Below are 19,452 nucleotides of genomic sequence, written 5' to 3' on the forward strand. Positions count from 1 at the left end.
GGTAATGGTGTACAATAGAAGTCAGTTATTATTTGATGAATAATGACTAAAGGAATGAATGTTTTCCAGCCAAGAAGATAGATGTATTACAGGAGGCTTCCTTCCAGTCCGTGAATCTACCACTTTGCCTTTCTGAGAATATCCCTTTTGGGTTTTCATTCAGCTTGTACATCTGCAGAAAGTTAGCCTTTCTCTGATCTAAGTAGATAAATCAACACAAGCACTAACACACACACACATACACACACACACTTTTAACACACAGGCATTGCAATATGTACCACATCTATATATTATGTATAACTATCACATATAACACAGCTTGTCTTTTGAATACCATTTACTCAACTAAAGTCCATGTTTCTTACCCACAGATGTGTCTACATCTATCTGACATGTATACAAATATGTCTAATATATTGTCCCCTGACCTATATTATGTCCTTACTACCCTCCTTGCCTCCTATCTTTGGGGGGTAAAGAGGATGACAGTGAGAGTTTTAAAGAATATGTTGTATTTATTAAATTCACTAGGCTCAATTAAAATCTAAATGGATGTCGTTGTATAATTTCATAAAGATCTCTTGATCTAGAAACATTTCATGGTAGGAGAAGACTCTCCTTGACAAATCCTATGACAATTAAATGAACCCATTCAAAAGAATACACAGAAAACCTTCATGAGCTATTCTTGAAACTGAAACATACACTGAAAATTACACCATACATGCATGCCTACAACTTTACATGGAAACATAAAAACAGCTCTTAATTTCTTCAGGGGAATCTTGAACAAAGTAATAAAAAATGGGTTACTGGTTTACATTATTCTTATTTTTTATAGTGACATAGATGAAACCTAGAGCTTTTTTGCATGCTATATCTGTCTTCAAATTGATTCAATAGAATAATTAAATGTCTGTACTTGATATGCAGTTGGAAAAAAAATGAATATGTAATTTCTGCAGTACTGATACACAGTGAAACTTTTGGGCCCTTTATTTTGTATTTACCTAAGTAAGAATCAGTGCAAGTAAGATTCATTCATTGTACCCTGCCAATCACTTAGACAACACTTAATAGTTTTTTCTGGCCTATTAGAAAAGATATTGCCTGTATTATTTAATGTGTAAAATGTTGTATTATTGTTTAAGATTTTATGCATGCTAAAAGGTCAGGTTTGAGGCTGGAGAGATAGCTATTCAGCTGAGAGTACCCACCAATTTTGCAGAGGCCCTTTCATTTGCTAGTTCCCATGTTGGGTAACTCACAACATATAACTCCAGTTCCAAAAAAATCTGACAAGACCCCACTACACCTTCTTTAAAACTTTGAAGTCATCTGCATTCATACACATTCATATGCACAAAGACACACAGACACATTCACAAAACAAATAAAATAAATCTTTAGAAGGCCAGCATCCACAGGACTGGAATAATTAAATCACAATCTTGCCCAGGATGAATTATGCTCCAGATAAATGGAACCAATACCACAAACCGTTGGAGATTGCTGTGGGTATATTATCCCAACAAAGCTCAAAGAGCTTCTAACACTCATAATTTGATATAAACTGGGAAACTTCCTTGGAAGACTCCAAAATGCTCAATACAAGACAGTGTGGTTGTTTTATACCATTTTAGTGTCAGTGTTACAGACACATGCATGAATATACTTAGCTTTTTGTATGGATTCTGGAAATTTGAATTCGCACCTTCATATTCATATAGCAAGAACGTTTGTTGTGGATCTGTCTACCCAGCCCCAACTTGAGACACTTTTAGAAAAATATAATTGCGTTAGCTAAATGACTGAAATGTACTCACTCTGAGTATTTCATATATTAAAGTATTACACAATTATTATTAATAATACTAATATACTAACAGTGATTTGAGATCAGTGATAAAGCAATATTGGAAGTCTTACCACTGGTAATATTATTGATATTTACAGCCATTAATTCTTATTAATATTTAGTAGATATATTACAAGGATGATACCCTGAATTACTTCATGCCAAAGAGTCAGAAATACAATAAACCTGGGAGAGTTATATATGTAAGTGACTATGGAAAAAAATCAAAGTAAAAATTGCAATTCATTGCCAGTAAATAAAATCAGTGTAAGAAAAGTTTTAACCAAACAGGAATAGGTTAAAAAACAAAAGTATGGTCCTTCCGGTCTGGGCCCGAGCACTGAGCAGATCCCAGGTAGCAGCTCTGCCCCCAATCACACAGAACCCCAAAAGAAGCAGGCCTTCTAGAAGATCTAACCCAGGCAGTAAGGGGAAAGAAACACCAGCACCAAACGGAGTAAATGGGATCCACTAGGACCCAGGAAGTCACTTCTGGCCTGAAGCACTGAATCCTTCCTGTCTGCACCTGAGCACTGAACAGATCTTGAGCCCCAGCTCTAAACACAGTAATAACACCCACCCCACACAGTTCTGACACAAACAAGATGATAGGAAAGTCAGGTTCCAGTCAGAGACAAGGCAGGTAGCACTAAGGAGATCCATATGGTGAAAGGCAAGCAGAAGAACATAAGCATCAGCAACCCAGGGTACTTGGCATCATTAGAACCTAGCTTTCTCACACAAGAAAGTCCTGAATTTCCATATCACTAGGAAAGCAAGATTCAGATTTAAAATCACTTTCTAATGATGATGATAGAGGACTTTAAGAAGGGAATAAATAACATTCTCAAAGAATTTGAGGAGAACACAGGTAAACAGGTAGAAGCCCTTAAAGAGGAAGCACAAAAAGAATTACAAGAGAACACAATCAAACAGGTGAAGAAATTAAACAAAACCATTCAGGACATAAAAATGGAAGTAGAAATAATAAAGAAATCACAAAGGGAGACTACCCTGGAGATAGAAAACCTAGCAAAGAAATCAGGAGTCATAGATGCAATCATCACCAACAGAATACAAGAGATAGAAGATAGAATTTCAGGTGCAGAAGATACCATAGAAAATATTGACACATCTGTCAAAGAAAATGTAAAAAGTTCTTAACACAAAACATCCAGGAAATCCAGGACACAGTAAGAAGACCAAACCTAAAGATAATAGGTATAGATGAGAGTGAAGATTCCCATCTTAAAGGGCCAATAAATATCTTCAACAAAATTATAGAAGAAAACTTCCTAATCTAAAGAACGAGATGCCCATAAACATACAAGAAGCCTATAGAACACCAAATAGACTAGAACAGAAAAGAAATGCCTCCTGTCACATAATAATCAAAACACCAAGTACACAAAACAAAGAACGAATATTAAATGCAGTGAGGGAAAAAGGCCAAGTAACATATAAAGGCAGACCTATCGGAATTACACCAGACTTCTCACCAGATACTATAAAAGCTAGAAGATTCTGGACAGATGTCATACAGACCTTAAGAGAACACAAATGCCAGCTCAGGCTACTATACCCATCGAAACTCTCAATTACCATAGATGGAGAAACCAAGATATTCCACAACAAAACCAAATTTACACAATAACTTTCCACAAACCCAGCATTACAAAGAATAATAGCAGAAAAGCTCCAATACAAGGAGGGAAATTATACCCTATAAAGAGCAAGAAAGTAATCCTCTTCCAAAAAATCTAAAAGAAGATAGCCATACAAAGATAATTCCACCTCTAATAACAAAATTAACAGGAAGCAACAATCACTGTTTCTTAATATGTCTTAACATCAATAGACTCAAGTCCCCAATTAAAAGACTAATTGACTGGATACTTCAACAGGACCCGGCATTTTGCTGCCTTCAGGAAACCCACCTTAGTGTCAAAGACAGATTTTACCTTAGAGTAAAAGGCTGGAAAACAAGTTTTCAAGCAAATGGTCCTAAGAAACAAGCTGGAGTAACCATTCTAACGTCACCAGCCCTAGAGCACAAAGGGAGGGACTAATGGCTCCACCTGTATAGGTAGTTGAGGGTGGTCTTGCCAGGCATCAGTAGATGTTGACAGCACTGGTACCTGAAAATTATTATTCCTTAGTGTTGGGGAATTTCAAGAGCAGGAAGGCAGGAATGGGTGGATGGTGGGAGCACACCCTCATAGAAACTCCCAGAATTATATGGATTAGATATGACAGAGGCAGGCTACCACAAGACTACATTGCAGAATTCAAACAAACAATTATCTTGATACTAAAATTTGTTTTGAGAATTGTATATTGCAGAATACACAGCCTTGGTGTATCTACTCATAAAGCAAGCCGAGCAGACCTGCTGAAACCTCTGATGTCCTGGAATTCCAGCTGGATGCAGTGAAGACACAGAGTCAGAGGCTTATCAATTTACTCTTGCCCCAACCCCTCTTCTAATATCTCAATACCCATAATCAGCTTGAAGAATTTAATGAAGAGTTGGCTCCCCTATTCCCTGGGCTTGGGGACTGAAGTGGTTAATATTGGGCTGTCTTTCTAGGGAAAAGTAGTGGTTTGGGTGGAACAGGGAGGATTAGCTAGGATTTATTGCTTAGCCATAACCTACTGGTAGAAATAAGTATAATTGTTATTAAGATGAAGTGATAATTTCTTAAATGGTACAAAATTTACTCTGATTTCAAATTTAAGTTTTTCATTAGTATCAGCTTCTTATTGATATAAAAGTGAAATTAATATTGTTACTCTCATAGGCATTGTGCTTATATAACACATTTAGAAATACAAGTCTTAGACCCATTACTTCTTTAACTTTTCTAACTGATTTGAGATTGTTAACCTGTTAGCTAAGGGCCTATAGCAAATTCATGGCTCTGAGTTTATTGTTAGGGTGTTTTCTATATTTCATTTAGAAATTGCTGAGAGGAGTTAACAGACAGTTGTCCAGATTACCTTACATGAATATTTGGTTTTCAAAAAATCAGGAGTCCACAGAATTGACATTATAAACATTTCTATATTAATGTTCATTTTGATTAGAGACCTGTCTGCTCCTGACAGCTTCCTGTCTTGGATTCTAAGTAGAAATGGAGCATCTTTTGAGTTACTCCAGTTTTGGTGAGACAGTCACTAGGCAAGAATTGCCTCTTGACATCTACAGACAAATCACTGCCCAGAAAAGGGCACACTTGCAGAATATTTGACTGATTATATCTGCCAAGACAGAGTAAGGAATCCTTAATAATTCTGCATCACTAGTTTTGTCAGTTGATACTGGGCCAGAAGTCTGAAGGTTGGATACTCCAAAGTTTTGTAGTATAGGGACTGTCCAGGTGTTCAGCGGTCTCTATAAATTGGCTAAGTTTTAGAAGCTATGCTTTGTGCTTCCCATAATTTCAGTTAACTCAGTCATTCTGGATTTCTGAAAGGGTTGAAGACTTATAGTCTCATAGCCAATCCCGATTACTTACTTTGAGAGAAAAAATTTGAGAGGATGGTTTTCAGCTGACATTCATTCTGAAGCCAGTACATGAGCCAAGTTCAGAATTAAGTCTTTTAGTTAGGAGGGATGACAGAGGTTCTGTTTAGTCAACAAAATAATGGACTGGGTATTAGGTCTATCTTGTACGTTACTGACACAAATTGGTATAGTTATGCTATTTGTATTGTATTTTAAGAGAAAAGTTTTATTTAACAGGAAGGAAGATGTGTAGGATGAGCTAAGGTGGAGAGAGTAAGGAGAGGAAGAGGAGGAGGAGGGAGAGGAGGAGGAGCTAGGTGGCAGGGGTGGGGGGTAGGGGGAGACATGGATGCAGATGGTTGGGTGTCTCTGCCAGTCAAAGATAGTTGATATATCTAGGTTGGGTATTGGGTTACACTTCTGATTGTATGGGCATCTTGTTTTGAGCATTACCAAATTCATAAAGCCTTTGATTAACATTAAAATAATTGTATAAAAGCAAAAAGGAGAAGTGGGGATGAGATCAGGGTTTTCTAGGAAGGGGAAATGGAGAAAGGGGATGGCATCTAAAATGTAAGTAAAATATCCAATAATGTTTTTAAAGTACTTACAGGGGCTCATAGAAACTGAAGTGACAATCAGAGAACCTTTGTGGATCTGCACTTACCCTCTGGATACATGATGTGTTTCTTTAGCTTGGGTATTTGTGAGAGTCCTAACAGTGGAAGCAATGATGTCTGTGACTCCTTTGCCTGCCCCTGAGACCCTTTTCTTCCTCTAGGTTGCCTTGTCCTGCCTTGATATGAGAGTATGTACCTAGTCTTGCTGCATCTTGTTAACTCATGATCAGTTGATATCCCTGGGTGCCTTGCTCTTTTCTGAAGAGAAATTGAGGACCAAAAAATGGGGGGTACAATTGGTGGAAGCTGGAAGGAGTGGAGGGAAGGAAGAAAGGCTGTAATTAAGATGTATTGTATAAGAGAAGAATAAATAAAAAGAAAGTAGGAAAATTTTTTTAAAAAGTATGAATCAAGTTCAGCTGTTCAGTCTGGAAATAGTGAATATACAACTGGTGAGATTTCAGCAAGTTGTACTGAGAGTAAATGGTCAGACCATCACTATAAAATTCATATATTCAATTTTATCTAATAAAATAGTACTGTGTCAACTCACAGCACATCAGTATGAGGAGAGTACCTGTGAACTAAGCTAATGTTATAAAAAATTTTATCTAGAGGAATGGGACTTCTGGGAAAGAAACTTCGTACACTCATGAGATGTAACGTGCGCCCCCCAAATCCCTTTTCGCCCGCGAATAAGGACAGGAGGCGATAATCGGGTATACTGCAAACGAGGACTTTACTCCTTGATATGGTAAAGCGGAAAGACCGAAGAAACCAGAAGCGGCCTAGCTTAAATACATCCTAGAGTGACGTATTCACTTCTGAATGGCTGTTCGCTCACCACCCAATATTACGCCTCGGGATAGGCCAGTGACTTGGCGGTCTTTCTGCCTAGCAGCTGCGCAGATAATTGTTTACTGCTGGGAAAACACGAGGCCAGCGCCATCTTGGAAATGCAAACGTATAGCCACTGTTAACAGCGGCTTCCTACAGTGAGAGGCTGAGATTCCTTTTTCAATCCTTTCTATGTATCTAGTGGGCCATTCTCATATAATAAGATAAGCAGAGCACGCATGAAGACATTTTCTTGTTTACATGCAAGGAATGTTGTAGGAAAACTTTGGTGTGAAACTCAGGACTGAAATATATAATAAAGGTAGCTGTCAAATATATCTCAAAATTTGTATTGGCTTTGTCTGGGTTTTTTATTCCAGGACTGGAATTATTGGAAGAAGAGCATTATAGCAAATACAATACATATTTTTACAGTGGAGCTAGAGGGAGAGCAGCCATGAATCTTAGAATTTTTAACAGATGTTGGTTTAAAAGCAGCAAAACACTACTGTGAAATTCAAAAATATGCTTAGAGAATAAAAAAATATAAAAAATGAGAGTTGTATAACACAAAGAAGTTAGTTGGTCTGGACTTAAATTTGGAAAGATGAAATGGCATTAAATATTCAACTTTTTCTTGTCAGCTAATGACTTGGGACAATTTCTGTAGTCAAATGACTTGAAGCAGGGCCCATACCTAAGCAAACTTGCCATTTCATATTATGTTTTATGATATTTATTTTATTTAATACTTCTTTTGTTTCTATATATTTTATATGTCAGGCCTTCAACTTAATAGAAACAATACAGATATTGAATTGCTCTAGGCACCAGATACTTTACAAATGTTTTGTTATTTGAAACTTCACACTTTCCAGCTCTATATTTCAGAAGACAATATCTAAGAACTGAAGGAATCACAAAATTCAAGTAACCTGCTCAAGATAAACTAGCTTCAATATATTTTTTGGGACCGACAAAATTCGTTCTATTTTGAATTTAAGAAAATATTAAGAATTTGCATTTTGACAAGATTCCCAGGTGGTTCACAATGCACATTAAATTAAACAAACTATATATCACAGTGGAATCGTCTGTTTTTATTATCTGCCTCTGAGACTGAATCAGTCCCCACACCTGCTGTGTGTGTGTATGTGCGTGTGTGTATGTGTGTGAGAGAGAGAGAAAGAGGGAGAGAGAGACATAAAGAAAGGGAGGGAGGGAGTTAGGGAGAGAGAGGGAGAGTGAATGGAAAATGGAGAATGAAAGAAAGGAATTCACGTAATTATTGTACTTTTAAGACTTTAAGTCAGACTTCTTAGCACATGCTTATAAACATAGATCTTGGACACAAAGGAAGTGGGACTAGGAGTTCAGTGCTAGCCTCAGTCACATAGGAAGTTGCAAAGAAAAACAACAATTTAAAAAGTAGATATGTCAATACAATTTTTTTAGCAACTTATGCAAATTTTTAATTCATTTGTTAATTGAACTCTTCAAAATGGCATATATATTATTAGCATTCTAAGTGATTAAAACATTACATTTTATAATAGTTTATAGAAACATAAAAAAGAAAGAATAGAGCTGACTAATGTAGAAATACACAGAAGCCTGGGCTTGCTCTTGTCATATGCTGATAATACATGTTGCACTAGCAATTACAAATGATTTTTGAGTGACTGTGGCTTTAGAAATCCACAAACTATAATAATTACAATAGAAGCTTTTGCAGAAAGGTTGGTGCCATGGGAATTCCTGCCATTTCCATATGTTCACTATCAATTTTTGCTTACAAGCAAACTTTATTTCCAGGTGCTGCACTTCTGCAATCTAAAGTGATGTTAATGAGAATGAAAGCTGAATGAGAAACAAACCACATTTAGTCTCATTTTTCCTCAATAAAATTTCTCTTGCAGAGATTTCTTCACTTTACCTATGTATCCCGATGTGTATGTAACACTTAAATTAAATAGATTGGCCCTAGTTAAAGATTCTGTTTCCTTTTCAATTTGAAACTTAGTGCTAAAATCTGTTGAATGTAATTCCTGATATAGAAATTTACCATATTTAACATGATGATTTCTTTTTCTGAGACTAAGGCTCTGAACTATTCTCCAAAAAAATTTATGCACAGTTACCACCTAAGGCTCTTGTAAAACAGAAGATACTAACTCAATAGATTTGGCTACAGTTCAAACATTCCAACTGATTCCATTCTGGTGATCTGGCACCAAGCTGTACTGGCAAAAGCATTACACCTAATTTATCAATGAATATTTATAATTTCAATTTGCTTTCAAATCAAAATAACTAAGTCATGTTTAAGATAGTAAAAGTTTAAATTATAGCCATATGTTTTCTTTGCAGCAATATGAAAAGCCATAAAAGTATTAAAGAATAAATAAACATAATCTTATCACGAAGCTATAACTATTATTATCTTCTATCCAGATTTCTGTTGCTTCTTTTCACTGTATATGTGTATGTTGTTCAAAAATGGATATAAATATCTTATTATCATTCATTTCCTTTTGATTTAACATCATAATTAGACTACCTCACACAACTGATCACTGAGCTTCCTCGCAAAATTTTAAATGATTTATTTCTTCAAAGATATATCTATGACTCAGAATTTTGAGTTCAGCATGACCATCAGGCACATACACATAATTCCATAATGTAAACTTGCAGCTGTTTATGTATGTCCTAATGAAGAATAGAATTACATAAAACCTAGAAAGTGGAACAGCACTGTGTTACATGAAGTCACAGCTAAACAATAAAAGGAACATGATGTAAGAACTTCTTATCAAAAAATGGATTTCATTTCTTTAGAGTGTTACATTTCTTTCTAAACTTGATCACCAGAGAAATCTGTTGAGCCCTTTTATAGCCAATTCTCTCACATTCACTGGGGTCAGTGTACTTAGAGAAACATAAGTTTTGTTCTGTTTATACTTTTTCTCTCTGGAAAGCTTATTTGCCCTTCTTGACCCTTTCTTGGCAGGCTGTAGACCACAGCTGTTTCAACTGACAGGGCAAGAGTCTGAAACTCTGTTCAGCCCAGGTGTTCTTTTTCATTAACACCATGTCAATTTAGGATGTCAGAAAGGCTGTTATGACTGTGACAAATGAACAGTTGGTAGACAACAGGTATGGGACAGGTGGGCTACCAGTCACTTGCATATAGTTTGAAAGGGCTGGAATTGCCATTCATTTGTAATGGAAAAAAATAGCATAATAGAAATGAGTTATGCAAAATATCCTGTGCTATTTATTATTAGTGAATGAATTGGAAAATTACAATATGTACTTTAAAATACAAATAAAATTGTGCATATGTGCAATACACATGTTTTCTAATAAAAACAATGGCAGGATGCAAAAATATTTTGAATTTTTTTGCTAAAGTAATTAACACAATTTTTAAAATTACATGAAATTTCTAATATAAGCACCAAACCACCAGGCAAGTTAATACTCTTATATTAGCCATTTTAGGTATAGTACTTAAATATGAATAGCCACAGCTGGGCTCCAGCCTTAGTAAATATCAAAATAAGCAAAAGAACTAAAGAACTCCCCAAGCTCTATCTTAGAGTTCCTGATTCAGTGAGTCTAGCAGAGCATCAAAGAATCTGCATTTCTAAGTTCTCAAGTACTTCAGTTACATTTCTAAAGCTGGGAGAAAATGCCAGTTTCAGATGTTTCAGTACTTAGTCCTTTGGTTTCATTTTTTAAAAAATGTCAATGGTGAAAGAGACAATCTTAGTGTAGAACAATGAAAAAATGTTGCTTATTTTATTAGGGTAAAACAGCAGAAACAGAAACATTTCTGCTGCTGTGAGTTCATGAGTATAATGGCCATGCTTCAACCAGAAGACAATATTTCATATCATTATTCACAACTTGCCTACACTTATAAATTCTTTCTATCCCATCTTCCATGATGTTGTCTAGGACTTGGAAGGAAAGAATATGGAGAGATTAACAGTCACATATTCTCAGCCTTTCAGTTGTGAATCTCTAAAGTAAATGCTGTTCATCATGAAAAAAGACTCTATTAACAGGGCTGAGACCAGCATTAATCTATGAATATAAATATTTAGAAGGCAGTTTGACAAATGTTGATTCAGATAATCAATATTACAATGCTCCCATGGAACCTTTGGTATCCACAATGCAAATGGCACTGTAGCCCAGACATGAATTCCATCCTATGAATGGGGCCTGAACTCCAGTCAAAGAAAGGTTTGTTATTTCAAATATGTTGCTATTGCACCAGTGGGCATTTCCTGCCCAGCAACTCTATATTGCAGCATGTAAATACACAGATGGGTAAGAAAACACAATACAAGAGATAAAAGAGAGAATCTCAGGTGTAGAAGATGGCGCAGAAGAGACTGATATATCAGTAGAAGAAAATGCCAAATGTTAAAAGTTCCTAACCTGAAACAACCAGGAAATTTGGGACACTATGAGAAAATCAAACCTAAGAATAATAGGAATAAGAGGGTGAAGAGTCCATGTTCAAAAGGCCAAAAAACATGTTCAACAAGATCATAGAAGAAAACGTCCATAATATAAAGAAAGAGATAATTAAATCTACAAGAACATTATAGAACACAAAATAAATTGGACCAGAAAATAATATCCTCCTGCCACATAGTAATTAAAAACACTAAAAGTATGGAACAAAGAAAGAATACTAAAAGATGTAAGGAAAAAAGGCCAAGTAGCATATAAAGGCAGATCTATCAGAATTACACCTGACAGCTCAATGGAGACTCTAAAAGCTAGTAGATCATGGACAAATGTCTTAAAGAGGACAAGCAAGCATAGATGCCAGCCTAGACTTCTATAAGCAGCAAAACTCTTGATAACCATAGACCAAGGAAAACAAGATATTCTATGACAAACCCAAATTTAGACAATATCTTTCTACTAATTTAGCCCTACAGAAGATATTGGAAGGCAAACTCTGATACAAGGAGGGGGACTACAATCAAGCAAACACAAGATATTAATAATCTCATAGCAAAAATAAAAGAAGAGAATCACCTTCAACATCAAAATAGCAGAAACTAACAATAATTCATCATTAATACCACTCAACATCAATGGATTCTATTCCACAATGAAAAGACAAAGGAAGACACTGAATACCTAAACAGGATCCATCATCATTCTGTGTCATAGAAGAAACATACCTAAGCAACAAAGATAGATACAACTTCAGAGGAAAGGGTTGAAGAAATGTTTTCCAAGCAAACAGACCCAAGAAACAAGCTGGGGTAGTCATTTGAACATCTAATAAAATAGACCTTGTACCAAAAGTAATCAAAAGAGAAGGGAAAGGATACTTCACATGAAAAAAAAAATCCACCAAGAAGATGGGGTATGTTGAACATATATACCCCAAATGCAAGGACCCTCTCATTGGTAAAAGAAACTTTACTAAAGTCCAAATTATGTAATGAATCTCACATAATAATAATGGGGGACTTTAAAACCCCACTTTCACCAATGGCAGGTCATCAAAACATAAACTAAACAGAGAAAAAATGAAGCTATCAAATGTTATGAACCAAAGAAACCTTACAGATAACTACAGAACCTTTTACCCCCAAACAAAAGAATATACCTTCTTTTCAGCACCTTGTGGAACCTTGTCAAAATTTGCGCATAAAGCAAGCCTCAACAGATACCAAAAGATTGAAATAACCCCTAGCATTCTATCAGATCACCATGAACAGAGGTTGGACTTCAACAACAATAGAAACAATACAAAGCCTACATACTCATGAAAACTGACCAACTCTCTACTCATCAATGACCTGGCCATAGAAGAAAGAAAGAAATTAAATTATTTCTAGAATTCAATGAATAAAGGAACAACAGACCCAAACGTATGGGACACTATGAAAGCAGTGCTAAGGGGAAAATTCATGGTACTAAGAGTGCCTTCATAAAGAAATTGGAGAGGTCATATACTAGCAATTTAACAGCACACCTGAAAGGTCTAGAAGAAAAAGAAGCATCCATACCTAAGAAGAGTAGACTGCAGTAAATAGTCAAACTCAGGGCTGAAATCAATCAATTAAAAACAAAGAGAACAATACAAAGAATCAACTAAACCAAGAGCTGTTTCTTTGAGAAGAACAAATAAGCAAACAAACAAGATAGCTAAACTCAAACTATCTAAAAGGCACAGAGACAGTATCCAAATTAACAAAATCATAAATGAAAAGGGAGATATAACAAAAAACTGAGAAAATTTTTAAAAATTCAATAAGTCTTACTTCAAAAGCCTGTACTTGACAAAATTAGAAAATCTAGATGAAATGGATGATTTTCTAGACAGATACCACATACCAAAGCTAAATCTAAATCAGCTAATCTATCTAAACAGTCCCATACACCCTAAAGAAAAAAAAAGTACTCATTAAAAGCCTTGTAATCAACAAAACCCCAGGGCTAGATGGCTGTAGTGTGAAGTTCTACCAGATATTCAAAGAACAGCTAATACCAATACTCCTCAAAGTATGACACAAAATAGAAACAGAAGAAACACTACCTAGTTCATTGTAATATCATAGTCACCTCAAATCCTAAACCAAAGAATCAACAAAGAAACCAATCTTCAGACCAATTTTGCTTATGAAGATCAATACAAAAATACTCAAAATAAATCCATACAAATCTAAGAAAAGAACAGAGCAAAAAGAACATTCAGCACAATCAAGTAGGCTTTATCCCAGGGATGCAGGAATGGTTCAATATATGAAAATCCGTGAACATAATCCAGTATATAAAATTAATTTAAAGAAAAAAATTACATGATCATATCATAAGGTGCTGAAAAAAGCATTTGACCAAATCTAACACCCATTCATATTAATAGTCTTGGAGAGATCAGCAATTCAAGAAACATATCTAAACATAATGAAAGCATTATATAGAAAGCTAATACCCAACATCAAATTAAATGGACAGGAAACATGATACCACTAAATTACACTAAAATCAAGAACAAGACAAGGCTGCCCACTCTCCCTCTATCTCTTCAATATAGTACTTGAAGTTCTTTCTAGACACATATGACAACAAAAGAAGGTCAATAAAATACATATTGGAAAAAAAGAAATCAGGTTATAACTACTCACAGAACATATGATAGGATACATAAGGCACCCCCAAAATTCTACCAGGGAACAACTAAGGCTGATAAACAACTTCAATAAAATAGCTGGATATAAAACTATCTAAAAAAAAAAACAAACAACCAAACAAACAAACAAATAAAAACAAAAAAACAAAAACGAGTAGCCTTCCTTTATATAGGTGATAAATAGGCTGAGGAAGAAATTAGTAAAACAAAACCATTTACAATAGCCACAAATAATACAAAATATTTTGGTGTAACTCTAACCAAGCAAGTGAAAGATTATATAATAAGAACTTCAAATCCCTGAAGAAAGAAATTGAAGAAGACCTCAGAAGATGGAAATATCTTTCATGTTCATGAATCGGTAGGATTAATATAGTGAAAATGGCAACCTTACTAAAAGCAATCTACAGATTCAATGCAATTCCCACCAAGATACCAACACAATTCTTTAGAGACCTTGAAAGAGCAATTCTCAACTTTATATGGAAAAACAAAATACCCAGAATTGCCAAAACAATACTGAAAAATAAGGAACTTTGGGGGAAATCACCATTCCTGACTTCAAGCTGTACTAAAGAACAATAGAGATAAAAATTGCATGGCATTGGTACAGTAACAGACAAGGAAATCAAAGACCCAGAAATAAACCCACACACCTATGAACATTTAATTTTTTTTTTCAAAGAAGTCAAAAGCATACAGTGGAAAAAAAAGAGAAAGCATCTTCAACAAATCGTCCTGGTCTAACTTGTGGTCTGCATTCAGAATAATGCAAATTGTTCCATACTTATTACCTTGCACAAAGCTCAAGTCCAAGTGGCTGAAGGTCCTCAACATAAAATCATATACACTGAATCTAATAGAAGGCAAAGTCGAAAATAGCACTGAACTCACTGACTGGCGCTGGAAATTTTCCTGAGCAGAACAGCAATGGCTGTAGCTCTAAGACCAAAAATTGATAAATGAGACTTCATGAAACTGAAAAGCTCCTATAAGGCAAGGGACACTCTCAATTGAATGAAATAGCATCCAAAAGATTGGAAAAGTTCTTTATTAACCATACATCTGATAGAGGGCTAATATCCAAGACTTAAAAAAAAAAAAAAAACTCAAGATGTTAGACTCCAACAAATCAAATAACCCAATTAAGTAGGGTACAGAGCTAAACAGAGAATTCTTATCGGAATAATCTTGGATAGCCAAGAAGCTCTTAGAAAATGTTCAATATACTTAGTCATCAGGGAAATTCAAATCAAGATGACCCTGGCATTCAACCTTATACCCATAGTGGCTAAGTTCAAATATTCAAGGGACAGCACATCCTGGCATGATGTGGAAAAGTATAATGCTCTTCTCTTGCTGGTAGGATTGCAAGTTTAGACAACCACTCTGAAAATCAATCTGGTGGTTTCTCAGAATATTAGAAATAGTTCTATCTGAAGACCTAACATACAGCTCCTGGGCATATACCCAAAAGATGGTTCACCATACACCAAGGACATGGGCTCCACTATGTTCATAGCAGCTTTATTCATAATAGACAGGGACTAGAAAAAACCTTGATGTCTCTAATCAAAGAATGTAGACAGAAAATCTGGTTTTATTTATACAATTGTATACTATTTAGGCATCAAAAACAAGAACATCATGAATTTTACAGCAAATGGATGGAACTAGAAAATATCATCCTGAGTGAAGTAACACATGCAAAGATTGCATGTACTCATTGATAAGGGGAAAATAACCATCAAGTACAGAATACCCATCACACACCCTATAGACCCAAAGAAATTAAAGAAGAAAGAAGGCCTGAGCAAGGGTATTGAATCTCACTTAGAAGAGGGAAAAAACTAGTCATAGGAGGCAGAGGAAAGGAGGAAGGTACTTAGATGAGAGAGGGGAAGAAGGAGGGGGAGGGGAATGAAGGAGTAGAATCTGGTGTGGAGAGAGACAGAGGAGAGGCCCAAAGGGCCTTGAGATTGAGTGGAAATCTGCAGCTGCTGTGGGTTGAGGGGTTGGGGGATCTCAAGGAAGTCCCAGAGACCTGGGATGGGGGAGGCTCTCAGGAATCAATTCAATGGGACTTAGCTGAAATTTCTAAAGGTGCATTCAAGGAACCTGAATATGTCACTTCCTGTAGCCAGAAAGTACCCTCAGTGGTGGGATAAAAACACCAACCCACAAACAAAACTTTCTACTTAAAATTTGTCCTGTCTAAAAGAAATGCAGGGACCCTCTCAGAGAAGGGGACTGAGGTGGATGTAGGGACTCTGTGAAGGAGGACCTGGAGCAGGCAACATTTGGGATGTAGATAGATGTAGGACCATAATAGCATGGCTGGTTTTGGTTGAAGTACTGGCTGGAAAGCCGGGAGACGCAACAGGTGTCCATTGCTTTTAAGGGACAGGCATCTATTCTGCCACACTCCCAGAATCCAGGCTCCAATGACCTGAACTGTTCTGTCACATTCAGGGCAATGCAGCCCCACCCAAAGAGCACAGGTAGAGGGTGTGACGACAGGCCTGTGGCCCTAGAGAGATTTACATACCAATGAGATGCCTGAAGGTCAGAGTGCGAGTCAATTAAGCATTTTCCCCCAGAACTTTCCTCCTTTCTCCTTCCCTATTTAACTCAGGTCTGCCCTGAGTTTCACAGTGGTGCACATCCAGATCCAGCTACCATCCACTATGAAAATAAAGCCTGTAAAACTCATGAACTTTCTCGTGTCATTGGGTCTGTGCCATGAGGAACCATGGAGAAGGCCTTTAATGAGCCACTGTAGCCTCAACCGCCATACCTAACTTCCTGCCTGGAGGAACTTTCTATGTTTCCATCCACCGTTCCCATGGATAGATAGATAGATAGATAGATAGATAGATAGATAGATAGATAGCATTTCAGGCCCAAGTATACAGTTGATTTCAGTGTCTGAACTCTTCCATGCTTCACTGCTGTTTGTGTCAGTGTTTTGGAAATCCTGGCCTCCTATTCTCAGTCTTGCAAAGAACCATTTTATAACTAGAAGGAAGCCATAGGTAGACTGACCAAGTGGCAAGTTCCACTTCAGTCATGAATGGATGAACAAAATATGATATATATTTACAACATGGTATAATTCATTATTTAAAAGTAGCTTCTGCAGAGTACAATTTTGCATGCCTTTATGAAATTGCAGCACTTAGAAGAAAATTCTATCCCATTATATGAAACACATGAAACTTGAAGATATTATAGTAGTTAAAATGTGTCACAAACATACATACAATCCCAATATTTTATTATTCAACATGTTACTCATATGATCTATTTTAAATAACCAATTTCATAGAAAACATTCTAGAGTAAATTCTAGCGTAGAATTAGAGGAGGATAAAAAGAGAAATGTTTCTTTAATGAGTGCAGAACTTCAGATATGCATAATGAAAACTGTATGGAGATCTATAGTAAATAATCTACTCGAATGAAAGGTGGAGATAATCATGGTTAATGTATTAAATTTTGCTTTTGTTTTTAATGCAATAATAATCTATAAGCTCATAGGTTGAATAAATGTATAATATCTCGAGGGCAATCTTTTTATATGTAGGATAAGAGATACATGAGATTTGGGAAGAGGAATATTTTTATTGCAAATGAATCTCAATAACATATTTAAAAATATTTGTATTTTTCAGATCGGAATGAACTTACCTAGGAATTTACTACTCTATAATATATTCTTTTCATTGTTAAGCATACCATAATTACAGAAGCACTTAAAAATTTTAGTGCATATAAAGCATACTGTTTACATGTTCACAAATAATAAAAGTGAGACAATAGTTTCAAACTCAGGTCTGCTTAGTTCTAAATTTCTAAGGAAGTATTCTAAACTAATAGGAATAGAAACCTTGACTTAAAGGATTTGGGCACCTAAAGAAATAGCTTGAGATAAGGACTATTGGTTATGCCTGTGATCTATGTACTTGACTATGAACTAAATAAATTAGTTTTTTGATATTATTCATTTTTGAACTAATTTCTTCCTAGTTTCCAGTTACAATCGAAGTATTACTTTTATCTTTGGCCTGTGTCTGTGATTAACTATCTATTATGGTGGTCAGAAGCACTTAGAATGCCTATTTCTCTTATATTTTCCATTGTTTAAATTTAGATTCCCTACTGTTGTCAAACATGATTTTAAATCCACACAAACTACCTCATTTTAGTAATCTGATGACATAAGGACATGCACAAGCAGAGTCATTTAAAGTTATTCACTGTCTTCTATACATTATGTGAGAAACTAGTACTAGTATTAGAACTAGCACAACTACTGAGAAGAAGAGACTATGCAGTAAACTTTGGTCCAAAAGGCCTTTACAATGGTTTAGAAATCTCTACTTATAGCAATAATTTTTGTTATCTGTAGTACTTCTAATAAATAAGAGAATCAAGATAAGCAATGTATGAGCATATCTTCAAATAACTCAAATGTTAAATTCTATGTCTTCAGGTTCATGTCGATATAGTTCATTATTAAAATATAATTTCTTCCATATCTGAAACTTGATGACCCTTTTACCTTGTTTGCTTCTAAATAAACAAAAGAATTATCCAGTTATGTTAATATATCTTTTATATAACTTTTAGAAATACTTGAACTAAATATTGGGAGCTTCCGAAAATGCTGGAAATACTTAGCAAGAGATTAGTTTCAATTTCCACTGATTAACAGGCATGAGGGAATCCTGTACCCAGTAACAGGAAGTTCTACGTTTTATTCCATGTTGAATTTTTCTGCAATATAAAAGCATTTGACAGTGTTGTAAAACAGGTTACTTCTCAAAGAGAATTATCTAAAGTTGGTGGTGTATATTTAAGTGCTAACATTAAGAGGGCACAGTTACTTGCTTTGATTAATTAATCTTTGTTAATGACTTGATTGTACCTGGAATCAATTAGGACACACCCAAGGCTGGTTCTCTAAGGATATTTTCTAGAAGTATTAACTAAGGAACAGATCTTGCAACAGAATGGGCATCAAGCACCATCTCCCAGCAATGGTACAGACATAAGAAATGGGAGCAAAAATGTTGCTTTTTACTTCCTTGCCCTCTCTCCCTGATGAGGAATTCATCTTCTCTGTTGCCATCGCCCATGTTTCTTTCAACTTCCAACATGATCTGAAGAACAGTAGCACCCAAGGGATCCTCAAAACTTGCCATATTGACTGTGCAAGATTGGGTCCCTTTGGACTGAGATTTCAGCCTCATATATGTGTAAATGCACATGTATATGTATATGTATGTAAATGTATGTGCATGTGTATATGTGCATCTAATGCCTTGCACTATGGTTTTGTTTGTCTAAGGATATTGTGGGGAGCAATATAAGCCCAGGAGACATGGTATAGCTGAGAGAATTGAATCTATATGGTATTAGGAAATATAAAAGTACAAGATTTCTT

At 35.6% G+C, this 19,452-nt stretch overlaps 1 pseudogene; it reads right to left on the reverse strand.

Annotated features, from left to right (window-relative positions):
• The window catches only part of LOC117695030 (nucleolar protein 16 pseudogene), a 32,729-nt pseudogene extending 13,519 nt beyond the window's left edge, over nucleotides 1-19,210 (reverse strand).
• Between the last annotated feature and the right edge of the window lie 242 nt (nucleotides 19,211-19,452).

This window comes from Arvicanthis niloticus, chromosome X (assembly GCF_011762505.2).
Source record: "Arvicanthis niloticus isolate mArvNil1 chromosome X, mArvNil1.pat.X, whole genome shotgun sequence".
Classification (NCBI taxonomy): Eukaryota; Metazoa; Chordata; class Mammalia; order Rodentia; family Muridae; genus Arvicanthis; species Arvicanthis niloticus.